Here is an 8556-nt window from a genome sequence, read left to right as displayed (position 1 = left end):
AGTATCTAACCAAAAACCATTTAAAGTTCCAATGCTATACCTATACTTATGCAGTTTCTTTGAGAATATAGAAAATGAGTCTTCAAATCCATAAGGCAGGATAAACAATCCCACATATCTGAAGCAATCCTTAAAGAAAGGTACAAAACAAGAGAGAAAGTCAAGGCTGGTTTTAAGTTATACCGCAGTCTGATAAAGAGAATCATTGTATAATTTGTCATTATCATTAGATGATGATGATGAAGATGATGATGATGATGATTACTGTTAATTTACTTTTCATCTTGACTGCTTCTCCCCCAATCAGCACTTCACTTGCACAGTCCCTCCTTCCTTACACCCATTCATCCTCTGAGAGGGTAGAGCCATCATGGGTAAGCCTAACCCTGCCATATAATGTCTCTGTATAGCAAGGCACATACTCTACACTGAGGCCTGACAAGGCAGCTCAGCTAGAAAAATATATTTCAAACACAGGCAAGACCTTTAGGGATAGCCTCCTCTCTAGTTCATAAATCATAGGAAGATCAAGCTGAATATTTCCAACTTTTGCTCCCAGGTGCCTAGGTCCAGTCCATGTGTGCTCTTTCATTGGCGTTTCAGTCTCTAAAAGTGGCTGAAGTTCCAGCTTAGTTAAGACTGCTGGTCTCCTTGTGGAGTTGCTATCCCCTTTGGGGCCCTCAATCCTTCCCCCAACTCTATCACTAGAGTCCCCAAGCTACATCCAATGTTTGGATATGGGTCTCTGCAACTGTCTGAGTCAGATGCAGGATGGAACTACTCAAAGGAATGCTATGATAGGCTCTTTCTGCAAACATGACAAAGTGTCATGAATAGCATCAGGGATTGGTGCTTTCCCATGTTATAGGTCTGTAGTTGGGTCATTTCCTGCTTGGTTATTCCCTCAATCTCTGTTCCATATCCTGTTCCTGCATCTTGTAGATGGGATGTAGTTTGGATTGAAAGTTTTGTCCATGTTACTACAGTGGGGTTCCATTCTGGCTACAGGAAATAACTTCTTCAGGTTCAATACTGCCACTGCTGTGTGTCTTGGCAAACATCACTCTCCATTGAGTCTAGGGAGCCTCTCCTCTTTCAGGTCTCTGGTATGTCCTAGAACTATTTTTTAAAACTCCTTATATCAGTAATTATTTTCTTACGTCTTTCATAAAATATTTAAGGGAAGACTCTGACATTCATAATGTTTATATCTGTCGGTGTTTATTTTATCTTTCCAAAGTTATAAATCTACATTTAAACAAAATTTATTTAAATATATTTTTGTAACTCACATACATTAAATTTTGATTTTATACTTACTTTAATGGTATGTTAAATATTAATGGAATTCTGGAATATTTCACAAAAAGATTTAATATTTTAGTTATTTTTAGATTTGTTTCTGGCAAACAGTCTGAGTGATAAAATGTGAATAATTGATTTCAGGGAAATTTAAATACAGTTAATGAAGAAATTTTTCTGGAAGTGAGGCGCCCAGTTTTCAGAGGAACCCCCAGACTGATTTCCAGAGTGGTTGTGCCAATTTGCAACCCCACCAGCAGTGGAGGAGTGTTGCTCTTTCTCGACATCCTTGCCAACATCTGATGTCTCCTGAATTTTTAATCTTAGCCATTCTGACTGGTGTAAGGTGAAATCTCAGGGTTGTTTTGATTTGCATTTCCCTAATGACTAATGAAGTTGAGCATTTTTAAAGATGCTTCTCTACCATCCGAAGTTCTTCAGGTGAAAATTCTTTGTTTAACTCTGTACTCCATTTTTTAATAGGGTTATTTGGTTTTCTGGAGTCTAACTTCTTGAGTTCTTTATGTATATTGGATATTAGTCCTCTATCTGATGTAGGGTTGGTGAAGATCTTTTCCCAATTTGTTGGTTGCCAATTTGTCCTTTTGATGGTGTCTTTTGCCTTACAGAAACTTTGTAATTTTATGAAGTCTCATTTGTCAATTCTTGATATTAGAGCATAAGCTATTGGTGTTCTGTTCAGGAAATTTCCCCCTGTACCGATGTCCTCAAGGGTCTTCCCCAGTTTCTTTTCTATTAGCTTCAGAGTGTCTGGCTTTATGTGGATGTCCTTGATCCATTTGGAGTTGAGCTTAGTACAAGGAGACAAGGATGGATCAATTCCCATTCTTCTGCATGCAGACCTCCAGTTGAACCAGCACAATTTGTTGAAAAGGCTATCTTTTTTTCCATTGGATGTTTTCAGCCCCTTTGTCAAGGATCAAGTGGCCATAGGTGTGTGGGTTCATTTCTGGATCTTCAATCCTGTTCCATTGATCTGCCTGCCTGTCACTGTACCAATACCATGCAGTTTTTTAACACTATTGTTCTGTAGTATTGCTTGAGGTCAGGGATACTGATACACACAGAATTTCTTTTACTATTGAGAATAGTTTTTGCTATCCTGGGTTTTTTATTATTCAAAATGAATTTGAGGATTGCTCTTTCTAACTCTGTGAAGAACTGAGTTGGGATTTTGATGGGTATTGCGTTGAATCTGTATATTGCTTTTGGCAAAATAGCCATTTTAACAATATTAATCCTGCCGATCCATGAGCATGGGAGGTTTTTCCATTTTTTGAGGTCTTCTTCCAATTCCTTCTTCAGAGTCTTGAAGTTCTTGTTATACAGATCTTTCACATGTTTGGTAAGAGTCACCCAAAGGTACTTTATTTGTTTGTGGCTATTGTGAAGGGGGTCATTTCCCTAATTTCTTTCTCAGCCTGCTTATCCTTTGAGTATACAAAGGCTACTGATTTGCTTGAGTTGATTTTATAACCTGCCACTTTGCTGAAGTTGTTTATCAGCTGTAGGAGTTCTCTAGAGGAGTTTTTGAGTCACTTAGGTAGACTATCATATCATCTGCAAATAATGATAGTTTGACTTCTTCCTTTCCAATTTGTATCCCTTTTACCTCCTTATGTTGTCTAATTTCCTGAGCTAGTACCTCAAGTACAATATTGAAAAGATAAGGAGAAAGTGGGCAGCCCTGTCTAGTCCCTGATTTTAGTGGGATTGCTTCAAGTTTCTCTCCATTTGGTTTGATGCTGGCTACCGGTTTGCTGTATGTTGCTATTACTATGTTTAGGTATGGGCCTTGAATTCCCCAGCATGTAATAAGGATACATGTTCCACTATATTCATAGCAGCCCTATTTATAATTGCCAGAAGCTGGAAAGATCCAAGATATCCCTCAACAGAAGAGTGGATGCAAAAAATGTGGTATATATACACAATGGAGTACTATTCAGCCATTAAAAACAATGAATTCATGAAATCCTTAGGCAAATGGATGGAGCTGGAGAACATCATACTAAGTGAGGTAACCCAGACTCAAAAGATGAATCATGGTATGCACTCACTAATAAGTGGGTGTTAACTTAGAAACCTGGAATACCCAAAACATAATCCACACATCAAATGAGGCACAAGAAGAATGGAGGGGTGGCCCCTTGTTCTGGAAAGACTCAGTGAAGCAGTACAGGGCAAAACCAGAACAGGGAAGTGGGAAGGGTTGGGTGGAAAAACAAGGGGAGGGAAGGGGGCTGATGGGACTTTCGGGGAGTGGGGGTCTAGAAAAGGGGAAATCATTTTTTATGTAAATAAAAAATATATCGGATAAAAAAAGAAATTCTTAATGTATTGCCCAACTTTTTGGATATTTAGGGATTTGCAAAGTTAAAAATATATAAAAATGTCAATTTATGGTTCTGACTGAAAATTTATGGAATTTTTCAAAGCATAAGTAGAACATAATTCTAACTATAATGACCTCAGAATAATTGCGGCACATTTTCTTGTATATGATATGTGTATATATATATATATATATATATATATATATATATATATATATATATATGCAACTTATTGTGCATGGATGGAAAAGTTACACACAAACCCAATGATATGTAAATATATCTACATATACACATATAAGAATATAAGTGTATAAATTATATGTTATTAAAAATAAAAAATGAATTTAAAACTGGAGCCAAACTCATATTGAAAACAGGATATTCAGAATACATGAAGATAACTTCTATGCAACCAATAAATGATTCTTTGCTATATTTTAATTCTTTCACTATAATTTATATATTATGCAAAACTTTATCTGATATTTTCAAGTTTTCATACTCTATAATTTATTATTTTTACTAAGCACAATAATCCTGTGAATGCATGCCTGCTTCTTACTATTCTTTTCTATGAAAATTTGCAACAAGTATATTTTGAATTTGTTTAGAATATTAAAGTCCTGTATTGTATTGAATGCCATGAAGTTTAAATTATATATTATATGCTTTTAATTATTTCCTGTATTTATTCAGTTAAATATTTATAAAAGAAAATTGAAGTTATGAATTATAAAAACAAATTTTTATAGTAGAAGACATTTACGTTAGTTTTATAATTAATTTTGATAGTTTAAGAGTTTAGATTGTTCTTTTTTCTAAGTATTTAGTCCTGAAGGAGCACACCTGAAACTATAGTCAGAATGTGTCCCTGTTCTTTTCATTTAGACCAATTATTTTTCTCCTTGGTTTCTTAAATTGAGACTAAATCATGCTGATGTTGATACTTGAAGAAACGGTTTAATAATGTTTATGTAAATATTATTTATACAATCACATACTTATGATAAATTTGGTATAACTCATGAGGAAAGACATTGCTCATCTAAAACCTGGTTGTTCCCCTGGGGTCCTGTTTGCTATGTCAGCTAAAGACTCCTAAGTAAAATACAGAATCTCACATCCACCCAAACCTGCTGGGTCAGAGTGCCTAATGTCACACATCTTTTCAGTAATCTACATACTCAAAATCTATTTTAAGTGTTGAAAGTTTAGACATGACAGGTAATTATTTGAAGAATAACTCTACAATTAGGAATTAATACTGATACTTGCTAATTTTTCTCATTAGGATATTTTTTTAAGTAGTGGGAGTCTTTAGAGGATGTATATTTCCTGAAATAGAGTACTTGAAGAAGATAAACTCAAGACAGAGCAATTGATATTCAGAGGCACAAACTAAGAACTAAGTGAGTACTGGAAGAAGAGGATTGGAATTGCTAACTAGGCTCAAAGTACTGTTGCCATTGATGATGAGGCCTTGATTTCTAAATATTAGCTGTAAAATGCTAGGTGCCTGCTTCTCTCAATTCCAGGATTAATACCATTTGTTGAAGTAATTAAAAATTGATATTGAGAATTTTAGGACAGTTGAAGTAATGTAGATGTCTCACATTACTACATTATTCCCTATGGTTAAAAAAAAGACCACAAAATCAGTAATGAGGCAGATATGCATTAATGAGGAGATTGATTCTTCCTTTCCACAATGTTCGTAGAATGGCGTAATTTCTGAACCTTGTAATTTGTTGTCAAATAAACTATACTACTAGCCAGATGAATAATTGGACTTATTTCTCAGTCACATTGGAGTTATTTCAGAAATCACTGTCTAATAATGTATTAGGATAATCAAAAATAATATAGTAAAATTTGCTACATTCTAAGATAGATTTTTCATGAAAATGTCTGCATGTTATACATTTACTCTTATTCTATGAATTTGTTCCATTTAATTAAATATATTATTATTATTATTATTCAATATATTTTTATTTACATTTCAAATTATTTCCCCTTTGCTAGCCCCCCCAATCCCCGAAAGTCCCATAAGTCCCCTTCCCTCCTCCTGTTCTCCCACCCACCCCTTCCCACATCCCTGTTCTGGTTTTGCCCTAAACTGCTTCACTGAGTCTTTCCAGAACCAGGGGCAACTCCTCCGTTCTTCTTGTACCTCAATTGATGTGTGGATTATGTTTTGGGTATTCCAGTTTTCTAGGTTAATATCCACTTATTAGTGAGTGCATACCATGATTGATCTTTTGAGTCTGGGTTACCTCACTTAGTATGATGTTCTCCAGCTCCATCCATTTGCCTAAGAATTTCATGAATTCATCGTTTCTAATGGCTGAATATATTATTCATTGTGTATATATACTACAGTTTTTACATCCACTCTTCTGTTGAGGGATACCTGGGTTCTTTCCAGCTTCTGGCTATTATAAATAGGGCTGCTATGAACATAGTGGAGCATGTATCCTTATTACATGCTCGGGAATCCTCTGGGTATATGCCCAGGAGTTGTATAGGATCTTCCGGAAGTGAGGTGCCCAGTTTTCTGAGGAACCGCCAGACTGATTTCCAGAGTGGTTGTACCAATTTGCAAACCCACCAGCAGTGGAGGAATATTCCTCTTTCTCCACATCCTAGCCAACACCTGCTGTCTCCTGAATTTTTAATCTTAGCCATTCTGACTGGTGTAAGTTGTAATCTCAGGGTTGTTTTGATTTGCATTTCCCTGATGACTAATGAAGTTGAGCAATTTTTAAGATGCTTCTCCGCCATTTGATGTTCTTCAGGTAAAAATTCTTTGTTTAACTCTGCACCTCATTTTTTAATAGGGTTATTTGGTTTTTTGGAGTCTAACTTCTTGAGTTCTTTATATATATTGGATATTAGTCCTCTATCTGATGAAGGGTTGATGAATATCTTTTCCCAATTTGTTGGTTGCCGATTTGTCTTTTGATGGTGTCCTTTGCCTTACAGAAACTTTGTAATTTTATGAGGTCCCATTTGTCAATTCTTAATCTTAGAGCATACGCTATTGGTGATCTGTTCAGAAACTTTCCCCCTGTACTGATGTCTGCAATATATATATATATATATATATATATATATATATATATATATATATATATATATATATATATATATAAATATTACCACTTATATATAAGTGGTAATTTAAAAAGCAATTACAGGTTAAAAAATTTGTCCTCATTTAATTTATATCCAATGATTTTGATGTAACAAATCACTGTATCTGATTTGATATTCAACTTTCTTCTATAATAATTTCAAATTATTTTTGTTCTACATCGATGGTGTGGTAGTAACTTTCCAGACATGCTCTCCACAAGATATGTTCCTTACCATAAGATTCAATGCAATCCCCACCAAAATCCCAACTCAGTTCTTCATAGCGTTAGAAAGAGCAATTCTCAAATTCGTCTGGAATAACAAAAAACCCAGGATAGCTAAAAATATTCTCAAGAGTAAAAGAACTTCTGGGAGAATCAGTATCCCAGACCTCAAATATTACACCAGTCAGAATGGCTAAGATTAAAAACTCAGGAGACAGCAGGTGTTGGCGGAGATGTGGAAAAACACTAATACTCCTCCACTTCTGGTGGGATTACAAGATGGTACAACCACGTTGGAAATCAGTCTGGCGGTTCCTCAGATAAATGGACATGACACTTCCGGAGGACCCTGTTATACCTCTTCTGGGCATATACGAAGAGGTTTCCCCAGCATGCAATAAGGACACATGCTCCACTATGCTCATAGCAGACTTATTTATAATAGCCAGAAGCTGGAAAGAACCCAGAAATCCCTCATCAGAGGAATGGATACAGAAAATGTTGTATATTTGCACAATGGTGTACTACTCAGCAATTAAAAACAATGAATTCATGAAATTCTTAGGCAAATTTTTGGAAATTGAAAATATCACTCTATGTGAGGTAACCCAGTCACAAAAGAATACACATGGAATGCAGTCACTGATAATTGGATATTAATTAGCCTAGAAGTTCTGACACTGTTAGCATATCAAATGGTACCCAAGAAGAGGGTAAGAGAGGGCCATGGTTCTGAAAAAAGTTGATCCAGCATAGTAGGAGAATACCAAGACAGGGAAATGATAGGGGGGTGATTGGGAAATGGACAGAGGGAAGAGGGCTTATGAGAATGATGTGGGGGGTGGGGGAGAACCCGGAAAGGGAAAAGCATTCTGAATGTAAACAAAGAGTGTAGAAAAAAGAAAAAAGAAATGGGTTATGTCCTATTCATTTTAGATCAAAAAAATAAAACATTCATATGTTTAGACTATGTAAAACATTTTGAATTCATGATTCTTACTATAATGACTATAATTCACATAATTTATCTCAATTACATGATTTGATCTTCTGTTTTACATTTCACAATTTATATCCCATTAAACATGGTTTTTGTAAGGTATGTTATTTGAACCTATCTGCTCTATACAAGTATAACATGCTTTTTTTAAATTTTGATTTTATTCTTATAATGATTGGGGACCAAAGTGATTTTTAGACAAAAATATTAAATGTCTAGGCATTTGAATAATTGAATATTGGCCACATTGGTTAGTATTGATGACACTCAAAAGTCATCGTTTTGAATTTAGTCTAATTTTTGTTCATTATGCAATATTGCTGTGAGAAATGTTACACTTCTCTATTTAGTGTAATTCCATGAGAATGAAATAATAATCAGTTCAATTACAACTTGTATTGCCTCTCCTTCTTAGTTTCATTTAGCTGTAAATTATATCACATATTCACAGTCTAGTTATTCCTTAATATATGGTAGTAAAGCAAATTTAGCTGTAGATTCTTTAGAGCAATGTAGATATCACATTAGTTTA

This window comes from Apodemus sylvaticus, chromosome 7, assembly GCF_947179515.1.
Source record: "Apodemus sylvaticus chromosome 7, mApoSyl1.1, whole genome shotgun sequence".
NCBI classification, from domain to species: Eukaryota; Metazoa; Chordata; class Mammalia; order Rodentia; family Muridae; genus Apodemus; species Apodemus sylvaticus.
The sequence above is the reverse complement of the archived record's forward strand: the minus strand, read 5'-3'. Positions refer to the sequence as shown.